Here is a 20,401-nt window from a genome sequence, read left to right on the forward strand (position 1 = left end):
TTCAGCAACATGGAAATCAAGGGTGACCTTGACAAGTAGTTTCAGGAGAATAGCGGTAGTGAAGGCCTGATGGGGTAGTTTCAGGTGAGAATGGGAGGAGAGACAGTAATTTTAAAAATTTAAGATGCTCTGAAGGAATGAGAAAGAGATAGTAGTTATTAGAATGGGAATAGAGGTTGAGAGGGGTCTTCTTCTTTTAGGATGCAAGAAACACTGGATTGTTAATACGCAGTAGACAGAGGATGTTCAGTAGAGAGGAGAAATTTCGTGTTGGAGGAGAATGGGAGAATCGCCAGAGTGATGTCTGTGAGCAGGCTTTAGGGAATATAGCAGCATATGCTACATGGGAGCAGTGATATGGGCAGAATATGGACAATGGTCAGATATTGGGAAGGCCACATAAGTAAGTTACAGACTAAGGATGTAGAATGAAGGTAAAGATCAGGGCTGTAGGTTGAGGTTGGAGACCAAGTCAGGAACATGCAGGGAAAGCACAAGTAAACAGGAGGACCAGAGTCAGAAGGGCAATCTGAGACTAGTCCAGGAGGTTACTATGAAGTCAAGGCAAAAGAAACTAGAAAGCATGCACTGTATGACTAATGATACTACACAGACAGCATTTTGTGCCAACACTCCTTTTGAGGGCTTGTACTCCCTTCCCATGGATTTTCTTCCTCTGGTTCCTGAATCCGATGGCCAATATATTCTTTCTAAGAGATTGCCTTTATTGTTATTTTAATGAAGAGTTATATTTGTATACAAAAAGTATTATTGAATGTGTAATGTACCAAGAGCTCTGAAAATCAATTGGCTATTCCAGAAAGTCCCATCAATGCTTCCAAAACCCACAGAAGCAATCACAGTGATAAATACCAGGGTGGCAGAACATAGTCACCAAACCATTTTCAATTTCCTGGGCACTAACCTTACTACCTTTTTGCTTCTGTGCATCTATTTGCGGTCAAATGAGACTGAAATGTCAGAGTTGCAAGAATGAAACAGTCTGAGTTCCTGAGTCGCTTGAAGAATATGGACAGCAGCATTGGGGGGGTGGGTTATCCAACCTGCATCAGATTCTGATAAAAACAAGAAATAACTCTTTGTTGTGTTAAGTCAATGACACTTATTATTTTCCCACAGCACAGGCTAACATGACCCTGACTAAAACACAGACACACTATCTTAGAACAGAGGCAACCGTTTGGCCTATAAATGCCAATGCTTTAAGTCATAGCAAGCATCACAGATGCTTAAATAACAAGTTCCCTTAGGATATAAAACAATTTGATCCACAACAATTTGGCTTTCACACAGCACATCTGGTTTTCAGGAATACATCTATGTAAATTGAGTTACCTCCATAATGATATTGTATTTGCATCTGAGGAACTGAAAAGACAAGACTGGCTGCAGGTTAAGTAAAAAGCACCGAGGTCTATCTTGATTTGCCCTCCAAGCTCCTGTGATAACATATGTAAACACCCTGTAGGTAATTAGATTCTAAATTCTTCTTCACTGTAATGATCCAGGTGTCATTGGAATGATGGTTTTTAAAAAAGTCATTTTTCCTACATGAGGTTACAGCGTATGATTTTTTTTCTTTTTTAATTAAACCTCTGCACAGTGAATAATGCACCTGATTTAGACATTCAAATCGTCCCCTCCCCCGTTGCTCCCTTACTAACCACCACCACCTCAGCTAAGAGAGTCAGTCTAGCTGATTCAGGCAATTGTGTTGCCTTATAAAACATTGTCCCCAAAGAATCCTTTATAGCCATTCAGAGCCGACACAGAGTCAATTATTAAGGTTTCCACTTGTATTGCTCAGTCTGCACTTTACACCTTAGTACTGTCCCTATTAATCTGCTCAGGAACCATTTTGCTATTTCTGATGCAGGGATAGGGACTGTTCAGGTATCCACTTGGGTTTTCTTTGGTTGTTTAACCTTGGAGGAGAACAGAAATGGTAGCAGCATGCTGATATTTGGGTTTAGACCATGCCACCTAATCCAGATGTTAAAGAGAGGGTTGCCAGAATGTGTCCTGCATCATGAACCTCTTATTGAAAGTACTTTCTACTCCATTGACAAAATGACAGGATTTATTCACCAGAATTTATCTCTACTGGTTCTTTTATCACCGACAGTAAGTTTCCATAACAGCTTCACTGTCCCAAATATTTGTTAAAGGCTTAAGCAGTTTCAAATGTGTGCTCCTTTATTTAATTTACAGCTGTTTCTGAAAATGCACCATTCAGTATTAGATGAAATAGCTTATATCTCCTGTCATATTTCACATTTTGTTTTATGCTTTGGTAGATTTCATGGTGATCTCTTTTTAAACAGGAAAATTTGTTTTAGGGAAGATGATACATTTTCTTTAAATAGTCAAGCTGCAGAAAGAGTCTTATATCATGAAGCCTTTTCACTGGCCTACATATCAACAGTAGGTCTTGCAGACCTTTAAAAAATATCTGGGCCTCTTCGTTCTCAGGGAGGCTGGTTGCACTCTCTCACAGCCTCATTTCACAAAAGCAATTGTGGTATAGTCCAATGCATGCTTGACCTAACCCATCGGGCTCTAAATCCTGACTTTGCCACTTTCAAACTCTAATTTTAGACAAATTACTTAACTTCTCTGAACCTCATCACCTTCATCTGTGAACTGGGGCTGATCATACTTGTTCACAGGGCAATTCTAAGGAGTCAATACAATACCCACGTAAAAGTGCCTAGCATTAAGCTTGGCCCCAAATAGGTGATCAAGACCCTTTATTAGAATCTCCAGGGCACACGCACTGCATCTACCATGAGATCCCATGAGTTTACACCAAGTCTCCTAAAGTGAAATAATATAGAGAACTCCAGGGCAATTTAAGGTGCTCTGGCCATTTAAGATTTACCTGATTTATACCAAACCTCCTGTGCTTATCCTTCAGTAATACAGGTCTTGTCATTCAACTTGCTACTAGTTTAAGACGTTTTACTTTTACTCTCCCCACCAAGGCGCAGCCCTGTGGCCTCTCCACTAGAGTTCTGGTTCCCTGTCTCTCCTACTGCCTCTGCCTCACTCGATGCCGACAGAGCACAAGAAGTACTCAGCAAGACTTTGCTTTTAACTCAAGAGATGTAGGTGTCTGGAGCTGTGGTGGAGAGCACCAATCTACTTTCTATTCCTAAGAGAATCTTCTAGGATGAATCCATGTCTGGAGTACAAAGACGTCTCCTCCAAACATTCCCTAGAAGAACCTACTTGCTGCCAAGCTCAGGGGCTGGAAGGAACTCAGATTCAGGGCCAACAGCGACACTGAGTTCTCTTCCTTTCAACCTACAGGAAAGTCTTTCTGGGGCAGAGAGTACTTTCAAATAGCAAACATGACCTTCTCCCCAGTCTGTACCCAGCTAACATGCCCTAACCCAGCTAGTGCCTGAGGGTGGCAGGAGGTTTCATTTAAAGCAGCTTAAGTAATTCTCTTCTCTCCTTCTCACCATTCTTTGCCATCTCAATAATTGGTTTTCATAACCTGTTGACTGTAACCCACATGTAAGAAATACATGCTACTTTGCAACCCAGTATTCACACATACATGCACACATACACACAACTATCCAAAAGGCGATACAATTATTTCCCTTGCTATGTATGAGGCACTTTATTTTCCCCTCTATTACATTTTAATTTTTTTAAATGCTGTTCTTGACTTATCAAATTGATTTTATGACTCACTAACAGGTCACAGCTTATAGTTTTAAAAATACTGATCCAAGTATTTAATAAGGAGCTACTAGTCTGGAAAAGGAGAATATGAAAACCATACTTCAAAGTAATTGGAAAGTTTAAGTTTTGTTAAAAGCATATGGACAGTTCTGGTAAGATAGAAAAGATGTACTTTACCCTATTCCTTCTACTAAGTACAACTAAAAACTCAAGAAATTATATATAAAATAAACATAAAATTCTGAAAGGTAGAGAAAAGAAGGTAGACTTACCAGGGACTAGGGGACCCAAGGAATGGCATACTGCTGAATTCTCTGGTTTTCTTTTTGCCTCGTATATGTCTCAGGCTTGAGGCGGAAGAAGCTGGCAACCGGGAAATGCCAGCAAGTGCAGACAAAGTCCACTCTTTCTAAACTAAGGACGAAGAAAGGGGAATGCTATAATGACTGAAAACTTTTAGATAATAATCACTCTATGCCAAAGACAACAGGTAAAACTGCAGCCCCATCCCCACCCATATCAGCAAAGGCCAAGTGGAAAGCCTAGAGAGGGCTACAACCCACTTTAACCCACAAGACACCTTAATCCACTTAATGTGGGGATATCAGAAAAGGATGAGTTAACATCCCAACTGGATGGTAATGAGCTCCTCTCACCCCTGTCTACCCACAGTGACATCAGAGATATGATGAGGAGCCTGGGCTTCTGCCTCTACCCAGAAGTACCAAGACAGACCTCCCCTTCCCACTAAGGTGGTGTCAGGGGAAGCCTAGTGAAGAGTCAGGACTTCTACCACTGTTCAGTAGTAACAAGGCCACCCCCACTATGTGGTGCAGACCACATGAGGAATAAATAGTGAGGAACTTTTATTTCCTGCAGCCAGATAGGTATCAGACTGAAGCCAGAATTTCCACCCCTGCCTAGCATTAACAAGGAGCCTTTGCTCTGTTGTCTAAGTAGAGGTTTAGTGGGAAACCTGAACATCTACCCCCATATGGCAGTAATGAGTTGATGAAACTCCCTTCCCTTCCAGACAGGTTTCACAGGACACCAATTAAAACTAAGAGTTTTAATAAGTTCTAGAGTCTCATAATGTAATACCCACAAGGTCAGGTTTAAGTAGAAAATCACTCATCATGACAAGAAACAGCAAAATATTAAACTGAATTTTAAAAAAAGATAATGCATACCATCACTGAGATGACAGAGATGTCAGAATTACGTGACAAATATTTTAAAGCAGCCATCATAAAAATGCTTCAATTATCAGTTACAGACATGCTTGAAACAGATGAAAAAATATAAAATCCAGACAAAGAAACAGAAATCCTCAGCAAATAAATAGAAGATATAAAGAAGAACCAACTGGAAATTTTAGAACTGAAAAGCACAAAAACCAAATTTAAAAATTTAACAGCAACAAAATAAATAAATAAAAATTTAACAGCAGAATGAATAAGGCAGAGGAAAGAATCAATGAACTGGAACATAGAACAATAGAAGTAAGTCAGAGAAAGAAAGTCATTTATATGTAGAATTTAAGAGAAAAAACAAACAAGCAAAGGGGAAAAAAATGAGACAGAGAAAGAGAAACCAGGAAACAGATTTAACCATAGAGAACAAACTGATGGTTACCAGAGGGAAGGTGGGTGGGGGGATGGGTGAAATAGGTGATGGGGAGGAAGGAGTGCACTTGTCATGATGAGCACTGAGTTGTTAGAATCACAGAACTGCTGAATCACTGTATTGTATACCAGAAACTAATATAACACTGTGTGTTGACTATACTGGAATTAAAATTAAAAACTTAATAAAAAAAAAAAAGAAAGTTAAAAAAAAACCCATCTTTGATTACTGGCTTTTGGTGCAGCATATAATAAGCTTTAAGTTGCCACTGCATCCTAACAATAAGTAAAAAGGCTGAACAAACCAGAAAATCAATAACTCTTCTTAGATCCAAAAGAGAAATGAGGTTACAAGACAAACCACTGACCTCAAAACTGCAAAGATTGATGGGTGAATACAAAGAATCATGACTTACCTGAGCAGAAACCCAGGAGCTTAAACCTCCTAAGAAACCAGCTCAGGTAGGAAAGCCTGAACTGTAATTGACAACTGCTGGAGGTTCAGTGTGCACAATTCCTGACAGTTAACAACTCCGGGGAGATGCATTCATAGGGGACCTCACATTTTTCTGAGTTTTACCTCCAGGAGCTTGACTAGGTTTTCACAGGGAGTATCAGACAAAATTCTTTTCATGCTTCCAGCAGCAGGAAGGGAAAAGGAACCATTTTAGAAAATGCCTGAGGGCTCTCTTCTACTTAACAAGGCCTGCCCTCAGAAGAAGTTATTTAGGGGCGCCTGAGTGGCACAGCGGTTAAGCGTCTGCCTTCGGCTCAGGGCGTGATCCCGGTGTTATGGGATCGAGCCCCACATCAGGCTCCTCCGCTATGAGCCTGCTTCTTCCTCTCCCACTCCCCCTGCTTGTGTTCCCTCTCTCGCTGGCTGTCTCTGTCTCTGTCGAATAAATAAATAAAATCTTTAAAAAAAAAAAAAAAGAAGAAGAAGAAGTTATTTAACCAGAGCCTAACCTGTTGAGGTTTTATCAGAGCCTAACTCCTTTATGGGAAGAGAAATATTTAAAAACAGCCATTTTTAGCCTTCCACATGGAGGAAGAGAAATACTCAACACCATCCCCCTCTAACCTTTCCCGTGAGAAAAGGGAAGTATTCAACTCCTGCACATTCTAACCACCCTGTCCCAATCAAGGAAGTAGGGGGAGCATGGGAGAGGGAGAAACACACGTAGTGTTTACAGTCTAGAGAAACTAACATTCTCTAAAAGGCTGAGACCTAATCATAGGACTATAGAACACTTCCTCTCCCCCAACAGCACACTACTAACAGCCTATTTGTGGTACTCTCTTTTACCTAGTACATCATGTCATTTCTACCAAGAAAAAAAGTACAAAACATACTAAAAGATTAAAAAAACCACACAATTTGAAAAAACAAAGCAAGCCTCAAAATCAGACTCATATATGACAGGGATGGTGGAATTATCAGACCAGGAATTTAAAATAACTATGATTTATGAGCTAAGGTCTCCAACAGATAAGGCAGAGAGCATACAAGAACATACGAGCAATGTAAGCAGAGAGAGAGACATTCTAAGAACCAAAAAGAGATGCTAGACATCAAAAACACTAACAGAATTGAAGAGTGCCTTTGATAAGCTTTTAGTAGACTGGACATGCTGTGGAAAGAAACTCTGAGCTTGAGGATATCTCAATACAAAACTTCAAAACCAAAAAGCAAACAAAAAAAATAAATAAAGACCAAAAAAACCAGGACAGAATATCCAAGAGCTGTGGGACAACTACAATAGGTATAACATATATATAATGGGAATACTATAAAAAAAAAAAAAAGGAAAGAAAGAGAAAGGAACAGAAGAAATACTTGAAACAACAGTGACTGTTAATTTTCCCGAATTAATGTCAGACACCAAAAACACATATCTAGGAAGCTCACAGAACACCATGCACAATAAATAATATAAAAACGACACTGAAGCATATCATTTTCAAATGACAGAAAATCAAAACTAAAGAGAAAATCCTCAAAGAAGCCAGAGGGGAAGAAAACACCTCACCTCTAGAAGAGCAAAGAATTATACTTGATTTCTCCTCAGAAACTGTGTAAGCAAGAAGAGAATGAAGTAAAACATTTAAACTGTTGAAAGGAAAAATAAACACCAACCTAGAATTCTGTGCCCTGCAAAATTATCCTTCAGAAGTGAAAGAAAAAGACTTTCTCAGACAAACAGAAATTGAGGGAATTTGTTGTTGACCAGCCTGCCTTGCATAAGGCAGTTGCAAGTTAAAAGAAGTTCTTTGGAGAGGAGAAAAGTGATAAAGGTCAGAAACTCAGATCTACACAAAGAAAGGAAGTGCATTAGAGAAGAAATAAGTGATAAAATAAAAATAAATTATAAAATAGAAGCTTTTTATTCTTAATTGATGTAACAGATAAGTTGGTTCAAAATATTAATAGCCACAATGTATTTGATTATGTGTGGTTTATATATATAGTTATTTAATATACATATGTTTAATATTAACATATTTAAATATTATTATATTTCATATAATGACAGCAAAAATAGAAAGAATAGGAAGGAAGAAATCAAGATTATTTTGTTACTATAAGGTACTCACACTGTGAAAAGGCAGTGTTATTTGAAAGCAGACTTGAATTAGTTGTAAATGTATATTTCAAACACTAGGGCAACCACTAAAAAAGTTAAAAAAAAAAAAGAAGTATAACTAAAATGCTAAAGAAGGAAGAAAGTGAAATTATTTAAAATGCTCAATTAAAACCACAAAGCTCAGAAAAAAGGAGTGGAAGACAAAATAGGAATAAAGAAAAAGCAACAAATAGAAATTGTAACAATTATCACAGATATTAATATAACTAAATCAATAGTCACTTCGGACGTCAATGGTCTAGACTTATCAATTAAAAGACAAAGATCATCAGAGATAAGACCCAGTTACATGTTGCCTATAAGAAATCTACCTGAAATATAAAGACACATATACATTAAAAGTAATGGATGGAAAATCTATATGCCACGCTAACACTAATCAAAAGAAAGCAGGAGTAGCTACATTAATTTCACACAGAGCATATTTCAGAGCAAGGAAAATTATCAGGGATAAAGAAGGCACATTATATAATGATTAGGAGGTCAATTCACCCAGAAGACATAACAACCTTTAGCATGTATGCACCTACGAACAGAGTGTCAAAATATACAAGACAAAAAACTGACAGAACTGCCAGGAGAAATAGATGAATCCACTATTATAGTTGGATATTTCAACACCCCTCTATCAGAAGTGGACAGACCCAGCAGGCAGAAAATCAGTAAGGACATAGTTGAACTCAATAGTGCCATTAATCAACTGAATATAATGGATATGTGTAGACTATTTCATCTCAAAACAGCAGAACACACATTCTTCTTAAGCTCATATGAAACATTCACCAAGACAGAGCACATTCTAGGCCATAAAATACACCTTAACAAATTTAAAAGAATAGAAATCATACAATGTCTGTTCTCAGACTATAGTGTAATTAAACTAAGAAATCAATAACAGGAAGATATCTGGAAAATCCCAAAATATCTGGAGATTAAACAACACACTTCTAAATAACACAAAGATCAAAGAAGAAATCTCAAGAAAACTTTTTAAATATTTTGAATTAAATGAAAATAAAAACAAAACTTATCCAAACTGTGGGATGCAACAAAAGCAGTGCTTAGAGAGAAATTGTATTATTGAATGCATATATTACAAAAGAAGAAAGATCTAAAATTAATCATCTAAACATCCATCCTAGGAAACTAGGAAAAGAAGAGTGAATTAAATCCAAAGTCAGAAGAAAAAAATAATAATAATTGGAGCAGAAATCAATGAAACTGAAAATAAAAATCAATAGGAAAAAAACACAATGAAACTAAAAGCCTGTTCTTTGAAAAAAAAATAATAAAATCAGTAAGTTGCTAGCCAAGCTAACTAGAAAAGAAGAGAGAGGACACAAATCACTAATATCAGAAACAAAAGCAGGAACATCACTACAGACCTCATGGACATTAAAAGGATAATCAAGGAATATCATGAATAACTCTATGCCCACAAACTTGATAACCTAGATAAAACGAATCAATTCCTTAAAAAGTATAATCTGCCAAAACTCACACAAGAAGTAGTAGGCTACCTGAATAGGCCTATATCTATTAAAGATTTTGTATCAATAATTAATAACTTTCCAAAACAGAAAGCACCAGTCCCAAATTGGGTCACTGGTATATTCCACCAGACATTTAAGGCAAAAAATTACACCAATTCTCTATAATCTCTTTCAGAAGACAGAAGCAGAGAAAATACTTCCTAACTCATTCTATGAGGCAAGCATTACCCTATGATTAAAACCAGACAAAGAAATGACAGGGGCGCCTGGGTAGCGCAGTCGTTAAGCGTCTGCCTTTGGGTCAGGGTGTGATCCCAGCGTTCCGGATTGAGTCCCACATCGGGCTCCTCCGCTGGGAGCCTGCCTCTTCCTCTCCCACTCCGCCTGCTGTGTTCCCTCCCGCTGGCTGTCTCTCTGTCACATAAATAAATAAAATCTTTAAAAAAAAAAAAAAGAAATGACAAGAAAACTACAAATTTCACAAAAATCCCCATAAACATGGATGCAAAAACTCTCAACAAAATGTTAGGAAATTGAATCCAACAATGTTAAAAAAAAAAAAAAAAAGTTATACCACAACCAGGTGTGATTTATCTCCGGTTTGTAAAGCTGGTTCAACATTTGAAAAACAATGTCATCTATCATATCAAAAGGCCACAGAAGAAAGAAAATCACAAGGTCATCTCAATATGTGCAGGAAAATTATTTGACAAAATCCAAAAGCCACCGATGATTTTTTTTTAAATCTCAGTAAACTAAGAATAGAGAGAAACTTTCTCAACTTGATACAGAATATCTATAAAAAACCTACAGATAACGTTATAATGGTAGGAAACTAAAAACTTCCCCACTAAGATCAGCAACAAGGCAAGGATGTCCCCACTCACCACTGTTTTTCAATATCATATTGAAGTCCTAGAAAATGCAGTAAAATAAAAAAAGGAAATAAAAGATATACAGATTGGGAAAGAAAGCAATAAAACTGTCTTTGCAGATGACATGATCATCTAGGTAGAATATTAAAAAAAAAATCAACAAAACATTTCTGGAACATGGCAGTATACAAAGTTAATAAACAAAATTTGTTTGCCTTTCTGTATATCAGCAATAAACAAATGGAATTTGAAATTTAAAACTCAATACTACCAGTGTGCCTGGGTGGCTCAGTCAGTTAAGCATCCGACTCTTGATTTCAGCTCAGGTCATGATCTCAGGGTCATGGGATCAATCTGTAAGTATTGTGCACCACTCAGCACAGAGTCTGCTCCAGATTCTCTCTCTCCGTATACCTCAAACCCCCTTTCAAATAAATAAATCACAATACTATCTACACTTGCACCCCTAAAAATGAAATACTTAGGTATATAAATCTAACACAATATATATAAGATCTGTATGAGAAAAACTACAAAACTCTGGTGAAGAAGCAAAAAACAAACCAAATAGAGGTAAATGTTCATGGATAGGAATACTCAATATTTTCAAGATGTCAGTTCTTCCCAACATTATCTATAGATTCAATGTAATTCAAAACAAAATACCAGCAAGCTATTTTGTAGATGCTGACAAATTCACTCTAAAATTTATATGGAGAGGGGAAAGACCCAAAATAGCCAACACAATACTGAAAGACAAAAACAAAGTGGGAGGACTGACACTATCCCATTTCAAAACTTACTAAAAAGCTATAGTAATTCAAACAGGTTGGTGAAAGAATAGAAAGGTAGAAAAAATAGAGAGTCCAGAAATAAACCCACATAAATATAGTCAACCTATATTTGACAAAGCAATACAATAGAAAAAAGATAGTTTTTTCAGTATGTGGGGCTGGAATGATTGGACATCCACATATGAAAAAACTGAACCTAGATAAACAAAATGTGGAATAGCCATCCAAAGGAATATTATTCTGCCAAAAAAAATGTAGTTCTGATACATATTGTAAGATGGATGAGCCTTGAAAACATTGTGCTAAGTGAACTAAGCCAGACATAAAAAGACAAATATTACATGATTCCACTTACATAAAATATGTAGAATAGACAAATTCATAGAGACCAAAAGTAAATTAGAGGCTACCAGAGGCTGGGAGTAGGGGAAAAGGGAGAATGACTGGTTAATGAATGCAGAGTTTCGTTTGAGATGATTAAAGTTTTAGAAAGAAGATAGTAATAATCGTTGTACAACACTGTGAATGTAATTAATGGCACTGAATTGTATACTTAAAATTAAAATGGAAAACCTTGTTATATATATTTCACTATTATAAAAAAAATGTAAGTAAACCCCAAAAAGGATAAACCTAAAGAAAGACATTTCATAGCCAAATTCTGAAAACTACAACTAAGAAATAATCTTGAGAACAGCTAGAGAATAATAAGAACTTGCCTACAGTTTGTTTCCCAGAGTCCACAGTCTCTCATGGTTCACTCCCCCTTCTGTTCTGGGAAACAAACTGAGGGTTTCAGAGGGGAGGGGGTGGGGGAATGGGATAGGCTGGTGATGGGTATTAAGGAGGGCACGCATTGCATGGTGAACTGGGTGTTATACGCAACTAATGAATCATTGAACTTTACATCAGAAACCAGGAGGTACTGTATGGTGACTAACTTAATATAATAAAAAAATTTAAAAAATATGATTATAAAAAAATGTATCATAGGCTTAAATGTAAACTATAAAACTATAATGTTTTAGAAAACAACATAGGAACATCTTCAGAATACAGGGCTAGGCAAAGAGTTCTTAGACTTGATACCAAAACACGATACCTAAGTAAAAACTGATAAACTGGACTTTATGAAAATTTTAAAAATTATGCTCAATGAAAGATCTTGTTAAGAGGCTGAAAAGACAAGCTACAGACTGGGAGAAAATATATGCAAACCCCATATCTAATGAAGAACCAGTATGTAGAACATACAAGTAACTCAATTTGACAGTAAAAAAAATAAAAAAATAGGGGCACCTGGTGGCTCAGTTGGTTAAGCATCTGCCTTTGGCTCAGGTCACGATCTCGAGCCCTACATCAGGCTCCCTGCTCAGAGGGGCGCCTGCTTCTCCCTCAGGACCTCCCCCTCCACCTCAAGTTCTCTCCCTCTCTCTCTTTCTCTCTCACTCCCAAATAAATAAAATCTTAAAAATAAAAATTAAGAAAATAAAAAACAAAAGCAAACCAAAAGAATATGTAATTAGATATTAAGGATATAAAAAAGACACATTTCATTAGAGTGGATACAGAGATGGCAGATAAGCACATGAAAATATGTTCAACATCATTAGTCATTAGAGAAATGTATATTAAAATCACAAAAAGATTGTGACTGACTAAAATAAAAATAGTGACACCAAAGGCTGGGAGGATATGGAAAAACTGGATCATGCATGCATTGCTAATGGGAATGTAAACTGGTACACCCAGCTCTGGGAAACAGTTTGGCCCCTCCTTAAAAAACGAAACATGCAACTACCATATAACACAGAAAATGCATTCCTGGGCATTTGTTCCCAGAGAAACGAAAACTTACATTCACACAAAAACCTACTTAAACATTTGTAGCAGCTTTATTTTGATATTCCAAACTAAAAACCACCCAGGTGTCCTTCAGTGGGTGAATGGTTAAGCACACTGCGGTGGTACCTCCATAGTGTGGAATGCTACTCAACAATAAAAAGAAACAAGCTACTGATACATGCATCAACCTGGATACATCTTCAGAGTATTATGTTGAGTGAAAAAGCTAATCCCAAAAGGTCCCATACTATCTAACAATTGATGAAATGACAAAATTATAAAAACGGAGAACAGATCAGTGGTTGTCAGAAGTTAAGGAAGCAGGGGCACTTCACCTGGGTGGCTCAGTTGGGTGTCCGACACTTGATTTCAGCCCAGACCATGATCTCAGGGTCGGGGGATCAAGCCCCACATTGGGCTCCACACTCAGAGCAGAGTCTGCTTGTCCCTCTGCCTCTGTTCCACCCTCCCCCGCTCCCGTGCACTTGTTCTCTCAAATCAATCGATCAATCAATCAATCTTTAAAAATATAAAAGAAGTTAAGGAGAGGGTAGGGGCAGGAGTTAAGCGAGATAATCATGGTGATGGTGATGGGAATGTTCTGTATCTTGACCAAATCACTGTCATTTCCTGACTGTGATACTGTACTATAGTTTGGGAAGATGTTATCACTGAGGAAAACTGGATAAAGAAGGGTAATGTAGATCTCTGCATTATTTTGTACAAATGCATGTGAATATACATTTATTTCACAGTAAAAAAGTTAATTTTTTTAAAAAAAGTGTATGGACAGCATGAGCTTGAGACCTGAATTTTTTAACTTTCATCCATGGACCTTAGACAAGTCACTTCACCTTCCTGGGCTTCAGTGTTCTTACCTGTGGAGCAGAATGGCAAAAGCTAGCTCAAAGTTCACTTGATTTTGATGTATAAATTTAGAAAGAAAAAGCAGGATGAAGGAAGTGTGCACACAGCGATAATATTACCAGCCTTGCCTACCTTATAGGACTCTTTTGAAAATAGTTATGACAGAGAATATTCCAAAGTGAACTGGAAACTGCAAAAAATTACCAAAATTAGTTATTATTGCATTCTTTCTAGGCCAAAAAAAAAAACAACCCACAAACAAACAAACAAACCAAACAACAAAAACAACACCCCAGGGGTGAGGAGATCTGGATACATCCTGAAGGACATAACAGTTAATAAAATAATTGGGTTAAACTGCCTCAAATTATCATGTGGAAAGAATAACACTTCGTACAGCTTTATTGTGTCTTGTCTCTACCCTTCTACCTCCAGCTACTGCTAAACCTTCAGCCTCCTGAGGCTGGACAGAGATTCTCACAGCCCAAGGCTCTATGCTTTGGGAGTCTCCCACATCCACACAGGAGGGAGGACAGTTGCTGTACGTAACAACAAGCAACCTCCTGAAAGCTAACCACATGTGTTGGCACCCATTCTTTAAGACATGATCCCCTTCATCCTCTTGAAGAAAAAGCAGAATAATACTGTATAGATTGGGGGTGAGAGAGAAGTGGGAATAATAGAACTAGGGATCTCAAGTCATCCAAAGACCACTGGCAATACGTATGAGAAAGCATTCTATTCAAGGTCAACCACAAAGCCAGGGAGACAGAGAAATAAAAGGAGCAAGGAAAAGGCAAAGGTCACTTAGCACAGCAGTCTGGAGAATTATAGGCTTTTTCTGACACCTGACATGGGGGGAAAAGATAGTCCAACACTAACAGATAAGAAATTAATTTGCCACCCATCATAAAAACACAGCAATGGCCGCTCAGAGGTACATTTATAATCCCTTAATTTCAGAGAGATATGCAGCAGGAGACAGCAGGTCCACTCTGTCAAAGAAAGGGAAGATGGAGGGGTTTGTTTCATTTCTTCTAGGGTATCTGAAGTAAAAGAAGAGAGAGAAAAAAAGGCTTTAGGACACTTGAGAGACAGAAATGAAGAAAGCCCCCTGACCTTCACCAAAGATGTGAGGTCTTCCTAAGCCTAGGGCCTTCATACCTCTAGACAGTGCAGGACAGGGCTTCATGTGAAAAGAACCGGGACAAACTGGTGGATAATTGGGCACAAGACAAATCTCTTTGCCTAAACTGGTTGTGAACATTACTGTTCAAAAAATTTCCACAGTTCTTCGCTTACTAACATAAGAACATTTAGAATTTAATGGAAGCACCTTACAAAAAAACAAAAACAAAACAATACTTCTCTAGGGAAAAGTTAGGATCTGTCAGCAAAGGGCATTATTGAATAAATGGTCCATTCCAGGATGTAAGAGTGTACTCCAAACACCTTGAAAAGAAACAATATATCTCACAGAGAAAAAAAGATTACTTTGAGATGGAAAACTATTCTTTCTCCTCCACCAACCCCCCATAGCTTTATTAAGATGTAATTAGCATATAACATTGTATACCTTTAAAATATACAATGTACTGATTTGGTATACATATATATTGTGAAATGATTACCACCATAGGGTTAGTTAACAACTCCATCACCTCACATAATTACCTTGCGAGTGTATGTGAATGGGGGGCAGGGGTGGTAAAGAACATTTCAGATCCACTCTCTTAGAAACTTTCAAGCATATAATACAGTATTGTTAACTATTGTCACTGTGCTATACATTACATCCATTAGATCAAAACTTATTCATCTTATAACTGGCAGCTTGCACCCTTTGACCCATAGTTCCCCATTTCCCTCACTTCCCAGTCCCCGGCAACCACCGTTCTATGCTCTCTGTTTATAGGAGTTTGGCTTTTTTAGGTGGAAGACTGTTCTTAAATTCCATTCGAATTCACGTATTGCTAGCACTGCGGTACAAACAAGACAGGAAAAAACAATTTTTAAAAACTGTGTCTAAATGCAACAGTTTATAATCAAGAAAAAAACCAAAAAGCCCTGTGTATAGTGAATAGCTAATGATTAACTTACAGATTTTAATCTATTAAAGATAGCTTAAAGATTATATACATATATATTTTTACATATGTATTACATGTATAAATATATGCATAGAATATTTGAAAATGGGATTTTCTCCTTGGTTCCAAATATATGCATTCATTAAATTTACATGAACTCCTGCTATGTGGTTAGCAGTGTTCTGGGCACAGGGTTGCAAAGATGACTGATACACAGTCAAATAGAAGAGAGAGATGGGTGCTTATAATTACAAGACAGTGAGCTGTCTGGGGGTGATGGCAAGAACAAGACAGCATGATTGACAAAAAGGGATGAATAAATTCTCTGGCTGATGAAGAAGGTGCAGGGAAAAGATGGCATGATGGTGGAAGGATAGGAGAGGCAGTCAAAAAGTCAATGGTCACTCTTTAGTCATGACCTATAACTGGGTTGAAACAGGAGAAGAAATTGTGTAGGCAGGAGCTAGGTGCCTGACTGGTTCTTGTTGAACAAATTTCTAAATAATGATTATAGTTATTTCCCTGGTATTCCCTGTCTGTATCTAATTTACTTTCCTAAAACGTAAGAGCAACATTAGAATGACTTCTTCCATGGGAGTGGTTTATTGAGTTTGATGATACTTCTGGTGAATTTTTCACTGTAATTTCCCCCCTCTAGCTTCCCTAACATAATATTTATCTGAAAGGAATTGCAAGAAAAGATGTAATCACCTTGACTTAAAGGCATGATACCCCTGATTTCCTGGCCTTTTATCTCTTTCCTATAACTTTGGTAACGACCATAAATACCAGTGACTGGGAAGCAAACATACATGGAGATGGTTGTGGGACATGCTTTTCTTGCAAGGTCTAAGTTCAACTTCCTATTTCTTGTCTGAAACATGATTCTTGCTCTGTTCACTTCCTCTTGTATTTCCCATGACAACTTGAGACAGGATGCCAGTTTGATTTTAGACCAAGCTGCATCAGACCATCTACAATGGGGAGTTCATACAAGAAACAAGGGGAATCTCTGTGTAGCCAGATGCCCACTCGCAGTTTAGAGTAAGGCAAGGGCAAAATCAGAGCCACTGGTTAAAAGCCCCAAGCCCACAATTCTCTCCTTTATTCGCATTTTCTATTACGCACTTGGAGACATGCCCGTGTGCTGATGAACAATCGTATTCTGCATTTTGCATTCTGCTTTGTTTGTGGAGACCCGGAGAGATTTGTGGACACCGGGATAAATTATGTGAGGTGCTGTGACTATTCTTTACTGTTCTGGGTGATGAGAGCTGGAAGCCCATGGACATCTAGAGAAATTATTTTCAGAAAATGAGCAGTGTTGGCGGATCATGTGATGAACTCTGGGCACAGAAATAAATTATGATCTGAAACAGCTTGGACATTTGTTATTCCTGATGGAGCTAGGCCCTCATTTGGGTTTGGAGATTGTTGTGATGTATGTACCTCAAGCAGAAAATTCCTCCTTTGTTACAATATGAACTCATGAGCTGAAGGTAAGGTATGAGCCACTGATCATCCAAAATTTGGGAGCTGTTTTCCATGCTCTTGTTTCCATATTTACTATATATTGAGAAGGGTTCTGAAAATTAACCTCTTCATCAAGACATTAAGCCATAGGAAGCTCTGTTTTAGACTGGGTTACAGGAATTTTAAAGTCCTTCTTTTAAATTCATGAAGCCAGTTAGCACAAAAATTTCTCATAAAGATAATTTGAAGGGCTTTTCTGCTAAGGGACATAATAAAAACAAATCTTACTTTTCACTGGATAAAGCCATTATAAATTGAGCATTTCATTTGGGCCCACTGTAGATGCATAATGAACCAATTAGAAGATGTCCTGTCTTGATTACATGATGAAAGCCTAGGTAATTCTCTGATGTTGACTTTCCATGAACCATGGCTCCCATCACAGAATAAGCTATTTTAAATAACCAAAACGGAAAGTTTCAGTTTTCTGGCATAGAACAGAATGCTATTCTTCCTTGCCTTCCTGATTACAACAATCTCAAGGCATAGCACATTTCATTTCTATCAATTTGGATCTCATTTCTGGCCTCATGCCCACTGGGCCCGGTTACGTTCAAGGGCATTTTGGAATGTGTTAAGTGGCAGGTGTAATCACTTGCACTTCTATACCTCTGAGCATGGCTGGGAGGGATCCCCAGCATCAATCTTCTGGATCCTTGGCCCAGGGTTGTGGTATGGCAGGATGTGACTGCCTTGCTCAACAAAGGGCACTAGCTCTAAGTAACTTTGTGTCAGGGGATTCTGAGATGCTAATTTTGACTCAAGAATTTAGCTTTCAGAAATGAGTTGATTTTGTTTTCTGCTGCTCTGCTACAGCTGCCATCCTGGGTCTCTGATTGTGTGTGAAAGCAATGCCTACTGCTCCACAGAAGGACCACTGGCAGCATCCAACTCTTATGTCCAACAGGGAAAGCAGGGCACTCTGCCTGTGGAATCAGTGTCATTCCTGACTTGCCTGACTGCTTCCCCTCTGACTCAAACATGTGCCTTATAACATTTTCCTTGGGAGCCAAAAAGAACAGTGAATAAGCAGATCCTCTGCTGGGGCTGAATAAGTGGCAAACCTGATAAAGAAAAAGATGATATGGGCCTTATACAGAATACCTCACTCTGGGCTTGCTGCTGGCATCCTGGGGTGTGTGCTCTCTAGAAGCATCTTTCCCTGGCTTCTCTGGGAGCACAGATGACCTGAGGCTGGCTTATCAGTCAGTCCTACTGTGACCTCACAGAGATCACTGAAAGCTAATGTTAAGTACCAAGATGGTACCCATAGCTCTTGGCCTTAGCAGCCAAGGACTCTGAGTGGTAGGATTCACTACCTAAGCTTATGGCAGTGAGCTTATTAGGCAGTAGCTAAAATGATAGGGAGTGTGCACGACAGAGTGGGGAAAAGCATCAGAGCCAGGTGCATGGGCTTTGGGTTTGGACTATTGCATTTAACATCTGGGTAACCTAAGGCAAACCTTATTAATTCTTGACTTTCTCATTCATCCAATCACTTGTGTGACAAATACATATTGAGCAACTACTATGTGGGAGGTGCCATACTAGGGACTGGGAAGCAATGAACAAAGTTGTATGGAGCCTGCAGTCTGGTTGGGGGAGACAACGAACACAATAAATAAGCAAAATGAAGTATGTTCGATGGTAAGAATGGTCTTGGAATAAAGCAGCACCTGTTTCTTAGACTTGCTATATAGGTTACATGAGATGACATCTGGCCCTAAACAAGCTCTAATATTGCAAGTGACACTAATATTAGAAAAGCACTAACAGAAAACAAATTACTTCTGCTTGAAGTGCATCTTCTTCAACAAGTTTATAATCTACTAAATGGGGGGAAGCAAGAGTCCAAAGCGACTGAACAGATCACACAAAATACGACCCGTACAGGATCACTACTCTGTCCTAGGCCACCCACAACATTCCTGTCTCTCTCTTTCCATGAACCTAAAGATTCAGGTCCTTTTGAGACCTGCCATGACACACCCAGGACAAGACAAAGGTTCTTCTTCTCCAGCACTGACTGCTAGGAAGAATGGAGTCTCCTTTTAGGATATGATGCAAAACAAGCTTTGTGCCCTTTTCATTCAATCTGTTTCTCTGCTATTTCCATAGGAAAGCAGTGGCTGAACCATAATTTCAAAAAATAATAAACTTGGGGAGCTTAGAAAGTTTCCAGCAGCACTGTCTCCAGTCTCAGATGTACTCAGAACCTGAATATCACAATCCTATTCTCTTTCCTCAACACCCTGCCCTCTATCTCCTGCCCTTTTCTGGGTCTTAGACCATTGTTACTCAAACTGTGGTCTGTGGACCAGGAACACCAGCATCATCTGAGCGCTTATTAAAAATTCAGAAGCTTGGAACTTCTTAATAAAAATCTTCATTTTAACAAGATATTCTGAAGATCTGTGTGCACACTGACATTCAAGGAGCACTGTTCTAGGTCCCTCTCTCTTGCAGAGTGAAGACAGGATAGCAGGTGTTAAAAATGCTAATGATGATAATAGTAAAAAAAAAAAAAAATAACAGCATTGCAACTACCACTACCAACACCAATAATAGGATTTACTGAAGGTGACTACTTGAAAGAATAGAAAGCTAAGGGCTTTCTATTCAATAGCTCCTTTAACTAGTACCTATTCTAGTGCCCCTTATGTCTCAGTAAATTTTAGGACTGCCCATATCAGGATATCCTTTGTTCTACGTTTCATATGGGAAGAGTCCTTAAAGCATAAACTCTCAGGAAATCCAGGATTCAGAGAAGCCAGAAGCCTAGCTGGGCACAATGTCCACACAAACAGCAAAGAGGAGAGCTGCCAGAGTAGGCCAGACAAGCAGGCAGCCATGGGGAGATTCACAGGAACTAAAGTGAAGGGAACAGGTCCAGACAGGAAGAACAGAGTGAAGGATT

The sequence above is a fragment of the Ailuropoda melanoleuca genome, chromosome 8, assembly GCF_002007445.2.
Source record: "Ailuropoda melanoleuca isolate Jingjing chromosome 8, ASM200744v2, whole genome shotgun sequence".
Lineage (NCBI taxonomy): Eukaryota > Metazoa > Chordata > Mammalia > Carnivora > Ursidae > Ailuropoda > Ailuropoda melanoleuca.